We start from the raw sequence: 17,074 nt of genomic DNA, 5'->3' as shown, positions 1-17,074 counted from the left end.
GAGGAGGGGATGGGGGAGAGAAGGGGATGGGGAGAGAAGAGGAGGGGGGGTCAGGGGGAGAGGGGGAGGGGGGGGAGGGGGAGAGGGGGAGAGGGGGAGGGGAGAGGGGAGGGGGGAGAGGGGGAGGGGGAGGGGGAGAGAGAGGAGGAGACGGAGAGAGAGGAGGAGACGGGGAGAGAAGGGAGGGGGGAGAGGGAGGAGAGGGAGGGGGGAGAGGGAGGAGAGGGAGGGGGGAGAGGAGGAGGAGGAGGGGGAGAGGGAGGAGGAGGAGGGGGAGAGAGGAGGAGAGGGGGGGGGGAGAGGAGGAGAGGGGGGGAGAGAGGAGGAGAGGGGGGAAGAGAGAGAGGGGAGAAGGAGGATACGGAGGAGGGGGAAAGTGAATGGGGGGAGTGAGAGGGATAGCGAAGGGGAGAGGGTGGGGGGAGAGAGAGGGGAAGGGGGGAAGGGGGGAAGAGAGATGGGTGATAGAGGGGGGAGGGAGAGGGGAGGGGAGAGTGAGGGGAAGGTGGAGATAGTGGGGAATAGGGGGAGAGTGAGGGAAGGTGGAGATAGTGGGAATGGGGGAGAGGAAGGGGAAGGGTGGAGAGCGGGAGGAGGGAGAGAAAGGGGAGGGGAAGAGGGGGAGAGAGATGGAAAAGGGGGGAGAAGAGGGGGGAGGTGGGGAGAGAGAGGGAAGGGAGGGGGAAGGGAGCAAGAGGAGGGGAGAGTGAGGGATAAATGTGAGGGGGAGGAAGAGGGAGAGAGAGACAGAGGGGGAGAGAGAGACAATGAGGGGAGGGGGGAGAGAGAGAAGGGGAAGATGGGGAGAGAGAGAGGAGACAGATAGGGAGAGGGAGAGGGAGGGGATAGGGAGGGGACAGAGAGAGGGAGGGAGAGGGAGTGGGAGAGGATGAGGGAGAGGGAGGGGTGGAGGGGGAGAGGAGATGGAGGGGGAGAGAGGAGAGGGAGGGGTGGAGAGAGGAAGGTGGGAGAGAGGGGGGAGGGGAGGGGGAAAGAGGGGAGGAGAAGAGAGTGGAACGGGGGATGGGGGAAAGAGAGGGAGGAGAGGGGAAGAGAAGGTGGGGGGAGAGAGAGGGGGAGAGGGAAGGGGAGAGATGTAGGAGACAGTGAGAAGGGAGTAAAGAGAGGGAGGAGGGGGGAGAGAGGGAAGGGGGAAGATAGAGAGGAGGGGGAGAGGGAGTGGGGGAGGAGAAGAGAATGATGAGAGGAGGGGGAAGGAAGAGGATGGGGAGGGGGGGAAGAGAGAGAGGGGAGAAGGAGGATAGGGAGGAGGGGAAAGTGAATGGGGGGAGTGAGAGGGATAGCGAAGGGGAGAGGGTGGGGGGAGAGAGAGGGGAAGGGGGAAGAGAGATGGGTGATAGAGGGGGGAGGGAGAGGGGAGGGGAGAGGGAGGGGAAGGTGGAGATAGTGGGGAATGGGGGGAGAGTGAGGGGAAGGTGGAGATAGTGGGGAATGGGGGAGAGTGAGGGGAAGGGTGGAGAGCGGGAGGAGGGGAGAGAAAGGGGAGGGGAAGAGGGGGAGAGAGATGGGAAAGGGGGGAGAAGAGGGGTGAGAGAGGGGGGAGGTGGGGAGAGAGGGAAGGGAGGGGGAAGGAGCAAGAGGAGGGGAGAGTGAGGATAGATGTGAGGGGAGGAAGAGGAGAGAGAGACAGAGGGGGAGAGAGAGACAGAGAGGGGAGGGGGGAGAGAGAGAAGGGGGAGATGGGGAGAGAGAGAGGAGACAGATAGGGGGAGGGAGAGAGAGGACAGAGAGGAAGGGGATAGGGAGGGGATAGGGATGGGACAGAGAGAGGGAGGGAGAGGGAGGGGGCAAAGAGAGGGAGGGGGAGAGAGGAATGGAAGAGGGAGGGGGAGAGGATGAGGGAGAGAGAGGGGTGGAGGGGGAGAGGAGATGGAGGGGGAGAGAGGAGAGGGAGGGGTGGAGAGAGGAAGGTGGGAGAGAGGGGGGAGGGGATAGAGTGAGGGAGGGGGGAGAGAGGAAAGGGGGAGGGAGTGTGAGAGAGAGGAGGGGAGAGAGGTGAGTTGGGAGAAAGAGGGATAGACAGAGAGGGGGAGAGGCATGAGGGAGATGTGGAGAGGAGAGGGAGGGAGGGGATAGAGTGAGGGAGGGGGGAGAGAGGAGAGTGGCAGAAAGGGGGAGGTGGGGAGAGAGAGGAAAGGGAGAAAGAGGGGGGAGGAGTGTGAGAGAGAGGAGGGGAGAGAGGGGAGGGGGGAGAAAGAGGGATAGACAGAGAGGGGGAGAGAGGGAGGGAAGAGAGGGAGATAGGGTGGGGAAGGAGGGAGAGAGAGAGAGAGGGGAGGGAGGGGAGTGAGAGAAAGGGGAGAGAGAGAAAGGAGGAGGGAGGGGGGAGAGGAGGGGAGAGAGGAGGAGGGGGGAGGGAGGGTTGAGAGGAAGGAGAGGTGGAGGAGAGGTTGGGGGAGAGGGTGGGAGAGAGGGGGGTAAGGGGAGGAGAGGGGAAAGGAGAGAAAGGAGGGGGGAAAGATAGGAGGAGGGTTTTGGGAGATAGGGAAGGGGGGAGAGAGGAAGGAAGGGGGGAGAGAGAATAGGGGGAGAAAAGGGAGGGAGAGAGGGGAGGTGGGTCTCTCCTCTCAGTGCCCCGGGGGGTCTCCCCTCTCGGTGCCCCAGGGTTCCTCACCTCTCAGTGCCCGGGGTCTCCCCTCTCAGTGCCTGGGGTCTCCCCTCTCAGTGCCCGGGGGTCTCCCCTCTCGGTGCCCAGGGTTCTCCCCTCTCAGTGCCCGGGGTCTCCCCTCTCAGTGCCTGGGGTCTCCCCTCTCAGTGCCCTGGGTCTCCCCTCTCAGTGCCCGGGGGTCTCCCCTCTCAGTGCCCGGGGGTCTCCCCCTCTCAGTGCCCTGGGTCTCCCCTCTCAGTGCCTGGGGGGTCTCCTCTCTCAGTGCCTGGGGGTCTCCCCTCTCAGTGCCCGGGGGTCTCCCCTCTCAGTGCCCGGGGGTCTCCCCTCTCAGTGCCCGGGGGTCTCCCCTCTCGGTGCCCGGGGTCTCCCCTCACAGTACCTGGGGGTCTCCCCTCTCAGTGCCCGGGGGTCTCCGCTCTCAGTGCCCGGGGGTCTCCCCTCTCGGTGCCCGGGGTCTCCCCTCACAGTGCCTGGGGTCTCCCCTCTCGGTGCCCGGGGTCTCCCCTCTCAGTGCTCGGGGGTCTCCCCTCTCAGTGCCCGGGGTCTCCCCTCTCAGTGCCCGGGGTCTCCCCTCTCAGTGCCCGGGGTTCTCCCCTCTCAGTTCCCTGGGTCTCCCCTCTTAGTGCCTGGGCGTCTCCCCCTCTCAGTGCCTGGGGGTCTCCCCTCTCAGTGCCCGGGGGTCTCCCCTCACAGTGCCCGGGGTCTCCTCTCTCAGTGCCCGGGGTCTCCCCTCTCAGTGCCCTCGATGTCTCCCCTCTCGGTGCCCAGGGTTCTCCCCTCTCAGTGCCCTGGGTCCTCCCCTCTTAGTGCCTGGGCGTCTCCCCTCTCAGTGCCTCGATGTCTCCCCTCTCAGTGCCCGGGTCTCCCCTCTCAGTGCCTGGGGTTCTCCCCTCTCAGTGCCCGGGGGTCTCCCCTCTCAGTGCCGGGGGTCTCCCCTCTCAGTTCCCGGGGGTCTCCCCTCTCGGTGCCCAGGGTCTCCCCTCTCGTTGCCCTGGGTCTCCCCTCTCAGTGCCTGGGGTCTCCCCTCTCGGTGCCCGGGGTCTCCCCTCTCAGTGCCTGGGGTCTCCCCTCTCGGTGCCCGGGGTCTCCCCTCTCAGTGCCCGGGGTCTCCCCTCTCAGTGCCCCCCGGGGTCTCCCCTCTCAGTGCTCTGGGTCTCCCCTCTCAGTGCCCGGGGTCTCCCCTCTCAGTGCCAAGGGTCTCCCCTCACAGTGCCCGGGGTCTCCTCTCTCAGTGCCCGGGGTCTCCTCTCTCAATGCCCGGCGTCTCCCCTCTCAGTGCCTGGGGTCTCCCCTCTCAGTGCCCGGGGTCTCCCCTCTCAGTGCCTGGGGTCTCTCCTCTCAGTGCCTCGATGTCTCCCCTCTCAGTGCCCGGGGGTCTCCCCTCTCAGTGCCCGGGTCTCCCCTCTCAGTGCCAAGGGTCTCCCCTCACAGTGCCGGGGTCTCCTCTCTCAGTGCCCGGGGTCTCCTCTCTCAATGCCCGGCGTCTCCCCTCTCAGTGCCTGGGGTCTCCCCTCTCAGTGCCCGGGGTCTCCCCTCTCAGTGCCTGGGGTCTCTCCTCTCAGTGCCTCGATGTCTCCCCTCTCAGTGCCCGGGGGTCTCCCCTCTCAGTGCCTGGGGTCTTCCCTCTCAGTGCCTGGGCGTCTCCCCTCTCAGTGCCTGGGGATCTCCCCTCTCAGTGCCTGGGCGTCTCCCCTCTCAGTGCCCGGGGTCTCCCCTCTCAGTGCCTGGGCGTCTCCCCCTCTCAGTGCCCGGGGTCTCCAATCTCAGTGTCTGGGGATCTCCCTTCTCAGTGCCTGGGGATCTCCCCTCTCAGTGGCCTGGGCGTCTCCTCTCTCAGTGCCCCGGGGTCTCCCCTCTCAGTGCCTGTGTCTCCCCTCTCAGTGCCCGGGGTCTCCCCTCTCAGTGCCTGGGGATCTCCCCTCTCAGTGCCCGGGGTCTCCCCTCTCAGTGCCCAGGGTCTCCCCTCACAGTGCCCGGGGTCTCCTCTCTCAGTGCCCGGGGTCTCCCCTCTCAGTGCCTGGGGTCTCCCCTCTCAGTGCCCGGGGTCTCCCCTCTCAGTGCCTGGGGTCTCCCCTCTCAGTGCCTGGGCGTCTCCCCTCTCAGTGCCTGGGCGTCTCCCCTCTCAGTGCCCGGGGTCTCCCCTCTCAGTGCCTGGGGGGTCTCCCCTCTCAGTGCCTCGATGTCGCCCCTCTTAGTGCCTGGGGTCCTCCCCTCTCAGTGCCCGGGTCTCCCCTCTCAGTGCCCGGGGTCTCCCCTCAGTGCCCGGGGTCTCCCCTCTCAGTGCCCGGGGTCTCCCCTCAGTGCCCGGGGTCTCCCCTCTCAGTGCCCGGGGTCTCCCCTCTCAGTGCCCGGGGTTCTCCCCTCTCAGTGCCCTGGGTCTCCCCTCTTAGTGCCTGGGCGTCTCCCCTCTCAGTGCCTGGGGGTCTCCCCTCTCAGTGCCCGGGGTCTCCCCTCACAGTGCCCGGGGTCTCCTCTCTCAGTGCCCGGGGTCTCCACTCTCAGTGCCTCGATGTCTCCCCTCTCGGTGCCCAGGGTTCTCCCCTCTCAGTGCCCTGGGTCTCCCATCTTAGTGCCTGGGCGTCTCCCTCTCAGTGCCTCGATGTCTCCCCTCTCAGAGCCCGGGGTCTCCCCTCTCAGAGCCCGGGTCTCCCCTCTCGGTGCCCGGGGTCTCCCCTCTCAGTGCCTGGGGTCTCCCCCTCTCAGTGCCCGGGGTCTCCCCTCTCAGTGCCCGGGGTCTCCCCTCTCAGTGCTCTGGGTCTCCCCTCTCAGTGCCCGGGGTCTCCCCTCTCAGTGCCATGGGTCTCCCCCTCACAGTGCCCGGGGTCTCCTCTCTCAGTGCCCGGGGGTCTCCTCTCTCAATGCCCGGCGTCTCCCCTCTCAGTGCCTGGGGTCTCCCCTCTCAGTGCCCGGGGTCTCCCCTCTCAGTGCCTGGGGTCTCTCCTCTCAGTGCCTCGATGTCTCCCCTCTCAGTGCCCGGGGGTCTCCCCTCTCAGTGCCCGGGGTCTCCCCTCAGTGCCTGGGGTCTTCCCTCTCAGTGCCTGGGCGTCTCCCCTCTCAGTGCCTGGGGATCTCCCCTCTCAGTGCCTGGGCGTCTCCCCTCTCAGTGCCCGGGGTCTCCCCTCTCAGTGCCTGGGCGTCTCCCCTCTCAGTGCCCGGGGTCTCCAATCTCAGTGTCTGGGGATCTCCCCTCTCAGTGCCTGGGGATCTCCCCTCTCAGTGCCTGGGCGTCTCCTCTCTCAGTGCCCGGGGTCTCCCCTCTCAGTGCCTGTGTCTCCCCTCTCAGTGCCCGGGGTCTCCCCTCTCAGTGCCTGGGGATCTCCCCTCTCAGTGCCCGGGGTCTCCCCTCTCAGTGCCCAGGGTCTCCCCTCACAGTGCCCGGGGTCTCCTCTCTCAGTGCCCGGGGTCTCCCCTCTCAGTGCCTGGGGTCTCCCCTCTCAGTGCCCGGGGTCTCCCCTCTCAGTGCCTGGGGTCTCCCCTCTCAGTGCCTGGGCGTCTCCCCTCTCAGTGCCTGGGCGTCTCCCCTCTCAGTGCCCGGGGTCTCCCCTCTCAGTGCCTGGGGGTCTCCCCTCTCAGTGCCTCGATGTCGCCCCTCTCAGTGCCTGGGGTCTCCCCTCTCAGTGCCCGGGTCTCCCCTCTCAGTGCCCGGGGTCTCCCCTCAGTGCCCGGGGTCTCCCCTCTCAGTGCCCGGGGTCTCCCCTCAGTGCCCGGGGTGTCCCCTCTCAGTGCCCGGGGTCTCCCCTCTCAGTGCCCGGGGTTCTCCCCTCTCAGTGCCCTGGGTCTCCCCTCTTAGTGCCTGGGCGTCTCCCCTCTCAGTGCCTGGGGGTCTCCCCTCTCAGTGCCCGGGGTCTCCCCTCACAGTGCCCGGGGTCTCCTCTCTCAGTGCCCGGGGTCTCCCCTCTCAGTGCCTCGATGTCTCCCCTCTCGGTGCCCAGGGTTCTCCCCTCTCAGTGCCCTGGGTCTCCCCTCTTAGTGCCTGGGCGTCTCCCCTCTCAGTGCCTCGATGTCTCCCCTCTCAGAGCCCGGGGTCTCCCCTCTCAGAGCCCGGGTCTCCCCTCTCAGTGCTCGGGGTCTCCCCTCTCCGTGCTCGGGGTCTCCCCTCAGTGCCCGGGGTCTCCCCTCTCAGTGCCTGGGGTCTCCCCTCTCAGTGCCTGGGGTCTCCCCTCTCAGTGCCTGGGGTCTCCCCTCTCAGTGCCTCGATGTCTCCCCTCTCAGTGCCCGGGGTCTCCCCTCTTAGTGCCCGGGGTCTCCCCTCTTAGTGCCTGGGGTCTCCCCTCTCAGTGCCTCGATGTCTCCCCTCTCAGTGCCCGGGGGTCTCCCCTCTCAGTGCCCGGGGGTCTCCCCTCTCAGTGCCCGGGGTCTCCCCTCAGTGCCTGGGGTCTTCCCTCTCAGTGCCTGGGCGTCTCCCCTCTCAGTGCCTGGGGATCTCCCCTCTCAGTGCCTGGGCGTCTCATCTCTCAGTGCCCGGGGTCTCCCCTCTCAGTGCCTGTGTCTCCCCTCTCAGTGCCCGGGGTCTCCCCTCTCAGTGCCTGGGGATCTCCCCTCTCAGTGCCTGTGTCTCCCCTCTCAGTGCCCGGGGTCTCCCCTCTCAGTGCCTGGGCGTCTCTCCTCTCAGTGCCTGGAGTCTTCCCTCTCAGTGCCGGGGTCTCCCCTCTCAGTGCCTGTGTCTCCCCTCTCAGTGCCCGGGGTCTCCCCTCTCAGTGCACAGGGTCTCCCCTCAGTGCCTGGGGGTCTCCCTGTCAAGAGAGAGGGGATTTGGCATGGGATTAAAGGGGTTACACCCCATTTGGCCACCCTCTACTCTCACCTAGGAAGCAAGGTCTCCCCTCTCAGTGCCTGGGGATCTCCCCTCTCAGTGCCTGTGTCTCCCCTCTCAGTGCCCGGGGTCTCCCCTCTCAGTGCCTGGGCGTCTCTCCTCTCAGTGCCCGGGGTCTTCCCTCTCAGTGCCCGGGGTCTCCCCTCTCAGTGCCTGGGGGTCTCCTCTCTCAGTGCCTGGGGGTCTCCCCTCTCAGTGCCCGGGGGTCTCCCCTCTCAGTGCCTCGATGTCTCCCCTCTCAGTGCCTGGGGTCTCCCCTCTCAGTGCCCGGGGGTCTCCCCTCTCGGTGCCCGGGGTCTCCCCTCTCAGTGCCTGGGGTCTCCCCTCTCAGTGCCCTGGGTCTCGCCTATCAGTGCCCGGGGTCTCCCCACTCAGTGTCCGAAGGTCTCCCCTCTCAGTGCCTGGGGGTCTCCCCTCTCAGTGCCTGGGGGTCTCCCCACTCAGTGTCCGAAGGTCTCCCCTTTCAGTGCCTGGGGGTCTCCCCTCTCAGTGCCTGGGGGTCTCCCCTCTCAGTGCCCGGGGGTCTCCCCTCTCAGTGCCTGGGAGTCTCCCCTCTCAGTGCCTGGGGGTCTCCCCTCTCAGTGCCCTGGGTCTCCCCTCTCAATGCCTGGGGGTATCCCCTCTCAATGCCTGGGGGTCTCCCCTCTCAATGCCTGGGGGTCTCCCCTCTCAATGCCTGGGCGTCTCCCCTCTCAGTGCCTGGGGGTCTCCCCTCTCAGTGACTGGGGGTCTCCCCTCTCAATGCCTGGGGGTCTCCCCTCTCAATGCCTGGGGGTCTCCCCTCTCAGTGCCTGGGGGTCTCCCCTCTCGGTGCCCAGGGTTCTCCCCTCTCAGTGCCCGGGGTCTCCCCTCACAGTGCCCGGGGTCTCCTCAGTGCCAGGGCGTCTCCCCTCTCAGTGCCCGGGGTCTCCCCACTCAGTGCCCGGGTCTCCCCTCTCAGTGCCTGGGGGTCTCCCCTCTCAGTGCCTGGGCGTCTCCCCTCTCAGTGCCTGGGGGTCTCCCCTCTCAGTGCCTGGGGGTCTCCCCTCTCAGTGCCTGGGGGTCTTCGCTCTCAATGCCTGGGGGTCTCCCCTCTATGTGCCTGGGGGTCTCCCCTCTCAGTGCCCGGGGGTCTCCCCTCTCAGTGCCCGGGGGTCTCCCCTCTCAGTGCCCGGGGGTCTCCCCTCTCAGTGCCCGGGGTCTCCCCACTCAGTGTCCGAAGGTCTCCCCTCTATGTGCCTGGGGGTCTCCCCTCTCAGTGCCCGGGGGTCTCCCCTCTCAGTGCCTGGGGGTCTCCCCTCTCAGTGCCTGGGCGTCTTCCCTCTCAATGCCTGGGGGTCTCCCCTCTATGTGCCTGGGGGTCTCCCCTCTCAGTGCCCGGGGGTCTCCCCTCTCAGTGCCCGGGGGTCTCCCCTCTCAGTGCCTGGGGGTCTCCCCTCTCAGTGCCTGGGGGACTCCCCTCTCAGTGCCTGGGCGTCTTCCCTCTCAATGCCTGGGGGTCTCCCCTCTCAGTGCCTGGGGGTCTCCCCTCTCAGTGCCTGGGGGTCTCCCCTCTCAGTGCCCGGGGGTCTCCCCTCTCAGTGCCTGGGGGTCTCCCCTCTCAGTGCCTGGGGGTCTCCCCTCTCAGTGCCTGGGGGTCTCCCCTCTCAGTGCCCAGGCTGCCTCCTGTAATAATGTGGATTTGTCTCACAGAGGAGAGATATTTGGATACTGTAACTGTTTCATAAGGAGGGGGGGGGGGGAGGGGGTAGATCTGTTACTTTACAATAACGCCTCTGGTAGTGAAGGGGTTGAAATGACATTTTTGTTCTGGACACAATGAAAGAAATACATTAATATCCATAGAGGGGGCTGAGTGAGATGGAATTTATAAGAGGCTAGTAACAAATGAATGAGAATTATTAATGAGAAGAGGCACCCGCAGGACATGTGACGTGTGACAGCTCTGCCCAGACGGGACGGTGTTATATTAACAGGTTTAACACGATCAAAAGAGCTGGAAAATAATCACACACAGAATAATATCACACGCAGAATAATATCACACAATATCACACGCAGAATAATATCACACGCAGAATAATATCACATAATATCACACGCAGAATAATATCACACAATATCATACACAGAATAATATCACACACAGAATAATATCACACGTAGAATAATATCACATAATATCACACGCAGAATAATATCACACAACATACGCAGAATAATATCACACGCAGAATAATATCACACAATATCATACGCAGAATAATATCACACGCAGAATAATATCACACAATATCATACGCAAAATAATATCACACACAGAATAATATCACACAATATCACACGCAGAATAATATCACACAATATCACACGCAGAATAATTTCACACGCAGAATATTATCACACACAGAATAATATCACACGTTATCACATGCAGAATAATATCACACAATATCACACACAGAATTATATCACACGCAGAATAATATCACACAATATCACACGCAGAATAATATCACACGCAGAATATCACACAATATCACACACAGAATAATATCACACACAGAATTATATCCCATAATATCACACGCAGAATAATATCACACGCAGAATATCACACACAGAATTATATCACATAATATCACACGCAGAATAATATCACACAATATCACATGCAGAATAATATCACACACAGAATAATATCACACAATATCACACGCAGAATAATATCACACAATAATATCACACGCAGAATAATATCACACGCAGAATAATATGACATGCAGAATATTATCACACACATAATTATATCACATAATAACACATGCAGTATAATATCACACAATATCACACGCAGAATAATACCACACACAAAATAATAACACACACACACACACACACACACAATGAGAAACACACACAATGAGAAACACACACAATGAGACACACACAAACACAATGAGACACACACACTTTCCCATCTGTGGGATTTCTGCCCAAATTAAAGATGGCCGCCGGTGTCTTCAAACACCTCCCCTAAAGGGTTAGCACAGATCGGAGGCAAGTGTCTGACTCCAAGCCCCTCCCAGCTCTCAGCTGATTGGATGGCTGGAGGCGCCGAGATCAAACCCGGAACACAGAGACATCTGGTGACCTGATCAACTAATATACATTATACACTATACACATATGTTCTATATACAGGGATACACTATACACATATGTTCAATATACAGGGATACACTATACACATGTTCTATATACAGGGATACACTATACACATATGTACTATATACAGGGATACACTATACACATATGTACTATATACAGGGATACACTGTAACACCCTGCACTTATACACTATATACAGGGATACACTGTAACACCCTACACTTATATACACTATATTAGGGATACACTGTAACACCCTGCACTTATATACACTATATTAGGGATACACTGTAACACCCTACACTTATATACACTATATACAGGGATACACAGTGTCACCCAGTGTCTTTTACTCACTGAGCCACTCCCTATCTATATAAGTACAGGGTGTTACAGTGTATCCCTGTATATAGTGTATATAAGTGTAGGGTGTTACAGTGTATCCCTAATATAGTGTATATAAGTGCAGGGTGTTACAGTGTATCCCTAATATAGAGTATATAAGTACAGGGATACACTGTAACACCCTGCACTTATATACACTATATTAGGGATACACTGTAACACCCTACACTTATATACACTATATACAGGGATACACTGTAACACCCTGTACTTATATACTCTATATTAGGGATACACTGTAACACCCTGCACTTATATACACTATATTAGGGATACACTGTAACACCCTGCACTTATATACACTATATTAGGGATACACTGTAACACCCTACACTTATATACACTATATACACTATATACAGGGATACACTGTAACACCCTGTACTTATATAGATAGGGAGTGGCTCAGTGAGTAAAAGACACTGGGTGACACTGAGATTGCTTCAGGGGAGCCTGGTTCAATTCCCGGTGTCGGCTCTTTGTGACCTTGGGCAAGTCACTTTATCTCTCTGTGCCTCAGGCACCAAAACCATAGATTGTAAGCTCCACGGGGCAGGGACTGTGCCTGCAAAATGTTTCTGTAAAGCGCTGCATACAACTAGCAGCGCTATACAAAAACATGCTATTATTATTATTATTATTATTATTATTATTATTATTATTATTATATACACCATATACAGGGATACACTGTAACGCCCTGCACTTATATACACTATATTAGGGATACATTGTAACACCCTGTACTTATATACACTATATACAGGGATACACTGTAACGCCCTGCACTTATATACACTATATTAGGGATACATTGTAACACCCTGTACTTATATACACTATATACAGGGATACACTGTAACACCCTGCACTTATATACTATATACAGGGATACACTGTAACACCCTGCATTTATATACAGGGATACACAGTAACACCCTGCACTTATATACAGGGATACACAGTAACACCCTGCATGTATATACACTACATACAGGGATACAATGTAACACCCTTCACTTATATATACTATATACAGGGATACACTATAACACCCTGCACTTATATACTAGATACAGGGTTACACTGCAACACCCTGCAATATACAGGGATACACTATACACATGTTCTATATACAGGGATACACTATACACATATGTACTATATACAGGGATACACTATACACATATGTACTATATACAGGGATACACTGTAACACCCTGCACTTATACACTATATACAGGGATACACTGTAACACCCTACACTTATATACACTATATTAGGGATACACTGTAACACCCTGCACTTATATACACTATATACAGGGATACACTGTAGCACCCTGCACTTATATGCTATATATAGGGATACACTGTAACACCCTGCACGTATATACACTATATACAGGGATACAATGTAACACCCTTCACTTATATATACTATATACAGGGATACACTGTAACACCCTGCACTTATATACAGGGATACACTGTAACACCCTGCACTTAAACACTATATACAGGGATACACTGTAACACCCTGCACTTATATACTATATACAGGGATACACTGTAACACCCTGCACTTATATATTATATATGCTGTATACAGGAGGAGAAGAAATAGCAATTGGAGCATGGATGCTGCTGACCCACAGGCTGCTGTGAAAGGTCAGGAAGGAGCAGGGGTGAAAGTTCAAGGGGGACTGGGGTGAAAGGTCAGCAGAAACCTTTGGAGTGATGCCATGTGACAATAGGATGCATTATATACATGTACAGTGCTGGTGACAGCCTACTGACTGTGACACTAGATAGTGACATGCGGTGACACTGACTGCACATTGGGTAATTACAGGACGTACAGTCACACCGGGTAAATCCTCTCCCTAGATCTTGAGGAAGCCGCACAGGAGCTGCTTGCTGAGCTGGACAGACTGACCTTGAACATGCAGGCTCTCACCCAGTACCAAGTCTCCGTTCTCCAGGTCACCAAAGTGCTGGTAAGAGGGACTGACCAGCACAGCACACGTGAGGGCCCCCTCTTCTCTGAGCTTTCCACCTGATCTCATTAACCCTTTCACTGGCAGGGGGGCTAGGAACACATTAATGTCACGGTCACTGAGAGAGGGCTAAGCGGTCCCCAACCTTGCATATAAACAGGTCGCTCTGTATGCTGGTGCTGAGAATCTCTGCACATCTCCTGTGGTCCCAATGCACTGTCCTTGCCGTTGTGCCAGTCTGCCTTTTTATAGCGTGAATGCTAACCCATAGTAATAACTAACTGGAGGGTAATTCCTTGTGTTTTCCATTGCTTAGCTTTAATGTTATTCTACCGGCGAGCACAGCAGGACCTGCACCAGCTGCTCCCCACCCTCTGAGTGAACACCTGAAAATGGCGGAAAGCTGCCAATCTTATCCTTTACTGTGATGTGAAAGGGTTACATTCAGTTTGGTCCCTCCTTTGTCTGGCTAAGTTATCAGTGTAATCACCGGTGCAGATACTGAATAGATACCGAATAGGTAGAAGTGCCGAAGGGGATTTCTCTGTGTATTTTACCGCCTGGTCCCGGAGTTTTATTTCATAATAATATTTTGAGTTGCATCCCAAGGTTCTGGGTGTGATCCCGTGGGACACACCTTACCACATTATTTTTATAACATTATTTCTTTCTGTAATTCACTCAGCCAGGGTCCCTGAGCCTTAGCTGTGTGTCTTAGGTAGTCTGGATCCCCGGTTCGACTCCCGGTAAGGCAAATTGTTGGGTTATTTTTTATAACTTTGTGTGTTCTGTGGGTTGTGGAGATTTCTGGCTTTGTGCAGACCCACACCACCCCCAGAATCCGCTCTCTGAGCTGGTATAGTCCGGCTGACGGGTGGGGTGCCCTAGTATGTAGGATCTAGACTCGTGGGGTGACCCCATCGGAGGACCGGGGTAGTGGCACTTTACTATGCTAGTGGGTATAGACTAGAATTGTATTTGTTTTGGCACAGTCACACTGTACCGTGACAGTTATTGGACATCAGCAAGTGATTGTTTAGTAAACCCCTTTATGTGACTCACCTAATGTTACTCACGCATGATACTGGGACCATTGAAGAGCACTTTGGTCCCTTGTTGAGGTGTGACAGACAGGGGCACAATGAGGGGACTGTTATATTGAATGCTTATTTACAGTGTTGATGTTTGGCACCGTACAGTTCACTTTCCGGATTGGCCCCTTGACACCGAGACCGACCATGAACCACTGTGAAGCCCTGATCAGCATCGGTTTGTATAGTTACACAACCTCCATCTGGAAACATGGGGAATTGAGTGCCGACCAATCAGCAGAGACCTGTCCTCCACTGTGATGCTCAGTCTCAGGGCGGTGGGCTGTGACCGTGCCGAAGAACAGCCCCATGGGGTGGGAAACTGGAACTGCCCAATAGGAATGGAGCCGACAGGGCTAGGACCCAACTTTACAGGTCTATCCCGCAAAGCAGACATCTGGCTGCTGGGGAGAGAACAATGCTCCGCTTTTAGAGTATGTAAATTCCCAGCAGGAGGGCTCGCCTTTCCCCACCTCATCATTATCCAGAGACTCTGCACCTGGCCCCACACAAAGGCCGGCCACTCAACCATTGCTAGTGGCCCAAGCACACACTGCGTCACATAGTAATACACACAAACCATAGATACATAATAAATGCTGTGCACAGATAACTGGGGATAACTTATTAACGGGGCTGGTGGCCATTTTGTGGCTCTGAGATGGATATTTTGACCCTGTACCTGGATCGCTATCTTGACTAGTAGGGGCAACGAGCGGGCCTAACCTTGCTGCCCCTGCTGTCACAATATTGATTTCCGTAAAACTGGGAAGTGTACAGTAGATGTCATGTTGTGTTACAGATGCTCCACATCTTTCTTCTGCAGCTAATTAGAAACACTTCCTGTTTGCTACCAGTAATTATTCATTCACTTGGTCAGAAATGTGCTGCGTTGGAGGGGTTCTGTTGGTGTGGGGCCTGCTGCTTTATTACGGTCACCTGAACAGACGGAACCTGTCTCCCCTATTTCTAGTGTTCCTGGATGGATAACATTGAGAAACTCTCCAAGCACAGGAAATGCCTCCCGCTGACCTCTGACCCCGCAGACTGACCTGACGGCATCAAAGCTGTGTATGGACGTCACCGAGTGCTTTATTATCTGGGTCAAAAGGGGTTAACACAAGAGACAATTTTGTGATGTGATTGTAACGTCATCTTTTCTGTTGTGATATCACCGTGGATAAGGGATGCCATGTGACCTGGTGGGGGGACTGGACAGTGACCCTCCAATGTCTGAGCTGTGGGTATTGTAATACACCGGGCAAGATATGCTTGGGATAATCTTCAGGAATAGACGTGTATCTGATCAATGTCTCATTCTCTCTTTCTAGTCTGTATGCAACTTCCCTGTGAGAAAATGTTTAACATGTCCAAGTGTCCACTGCAATCTCTGTCATTGTGTGTATGGAAATGTACAGAATGTACACTAGTATACAATACATATATTACATTATAGTACAATGCACATAAGAAAGAGATCTCCAACTCAAGACGAGCTCCAGTTTCATATCCGTTTTCCACTCCAGAGTGTCCCCTCATGCTGACCCATAGAAAGGGTAAAACAATTCACGTGTATATAAAACTCTCAGCGTCCCATTGTAGGATTGTGCTGCACTGTACAATGGTGCTCCATATAATAACTTTGTCATTATTATTATAATGATAGATCAGTAGAACATGAGATCTCTCTGACCTTCCTACCAGACGTCTGTATAAGTCACAGGCACAGTCAGCCAAGGAGCTTGCAATCTGTTTGGTAAAGCAGCGGAATAAAGTGACATCACAACCTAACAGTACTTGGTTTCGAGCAGGGATCCAGCACCCCAAAGATCAGAGCCTCAATGACTAGGCCTCTCTCTCGTTTATATTACAACATACATTACTGAGATGGGGGAGTACAGTCTGCCTGCATCAGCACCGGCCCCAACCTTACCGGTTTTAGGTGTTAGAACTGGAGCTCTTAACCCAAATAGAATAAATCCTCAGAATGAGAACCTAATCAAATATCAAAGTGACCTGTGCATGATGACAAAGTGTGTAGTATAAAGGGACAATCGCAAACAAGTGACACAACAATATTTCACATTCATAGTGATAGAACAGTGCGCACAATAATACAAAAATAAAAAGTGGAATAGTGGTTGCTGCTCAAACCCTTAGGAGAATTGTTGCACCAGTTCTTCACACATGCCTTTCGTCATCCAAATCAGGGGAGCACCATGAAATAACCTGGAAAGTAGAAGAAAACGGACACAATATAGTACAATAAGCCTTATCAAGACCCAGGATGTGGATTGATGATATGAGTTCTACTCACATATTCCCTAATAATAAAGGCAATTCCCAAATCTATGGCAAATAATCTGCACTGGTCGTCTGCTAGAAGAGGAGACGTCCAAGGGAAATTACACAAAGGAGACCGATATAAACTATTCTTTATGTAATATTGGCATTTCAAATGGAACACAATGTGTATGTTCTTCAAACGCATATTAAAACTGTGAAACTTGGGTCATGGCGGGTATTCTTAGACTCAAGGACCTGGGTCCAGACCTAAAACCTAAACCTTTTGAGTATTTTCAGAAAGAGAAAAACCTTCCTAACAGAATTTCTCCACTATCTTCAACTAAAAACATGCTATTCCAAATCGGGCCCCCTCCAAACCCTTAAAACAATTTGAAACCATGTGCCTGGACAATAAGGGCACCCCCTGACTTATATCCCAGCTTTACAGCCTCTTAACTAATTCTACACCCCTAGCTCCAATTTTTTTAAATATATGTTACAATGCGAACAGGACTTGGGGGAGGAGGACTGGGAAGAGGTCCTAGAGGCAGCGGCCAAATGCTCCACAATAAAAGAAACCGCTTACAAGGTACTGATGCGTTGGTACCTAACCCCACTAAAATTGTCCAAGTTCATACCAGGTTACCCCCCGGTCTGCCCAGGCCAGGCCTCATTTATCCATATGTGGTGGTCATGTCCT

General features: G+C 55.5%; 1 long non-coding RNA gene across 1 annotated transcript; it reads left to right on the top strand.

Moving 5' to 3' along the window:
- Positions 1 to 10,463: 10,463 nt before the first annotated feature.
- On the top strand, positions 10,464 to 15,457 carry LOC142476712 (uncharacterized). The gene is made up of 4 exons (XR_012791929.1): positions 10,464 to 10,570; positions 12,610 to 12,668; positions 12,888 to 12,997; positions 15,062 to 15,457. It is a non-coding gene; the product is annotated as an uncharacterized LOC142476712 (long non-coding RNA).
- The last annotated feature ends 1,617 nt before the right edge of the window (positions 15,458 to 17,074 follow it).

The sequence above is a fragment of the Ascaphus truei genome, unplaced genomic scaffold, assembly GCF_040206685.1.
Source record: "Ascaphus truei isolate aAscTru1 unplaced genomic scaffold, aAscTru1.hap1 HAP1_SCAFFOLD_1651, whole genome shotgun sequence".
Classification (NCBI taxonomy): domain Eukaryota; kingdom Metazoa; phylum Chordata; class Amphibia; order Anura; family Ascaphidae; genus Ascaphus; species Ascaphus truei.
This window is presented reverse-complemented; position numbering and strand designations above follow the sequence as displayed.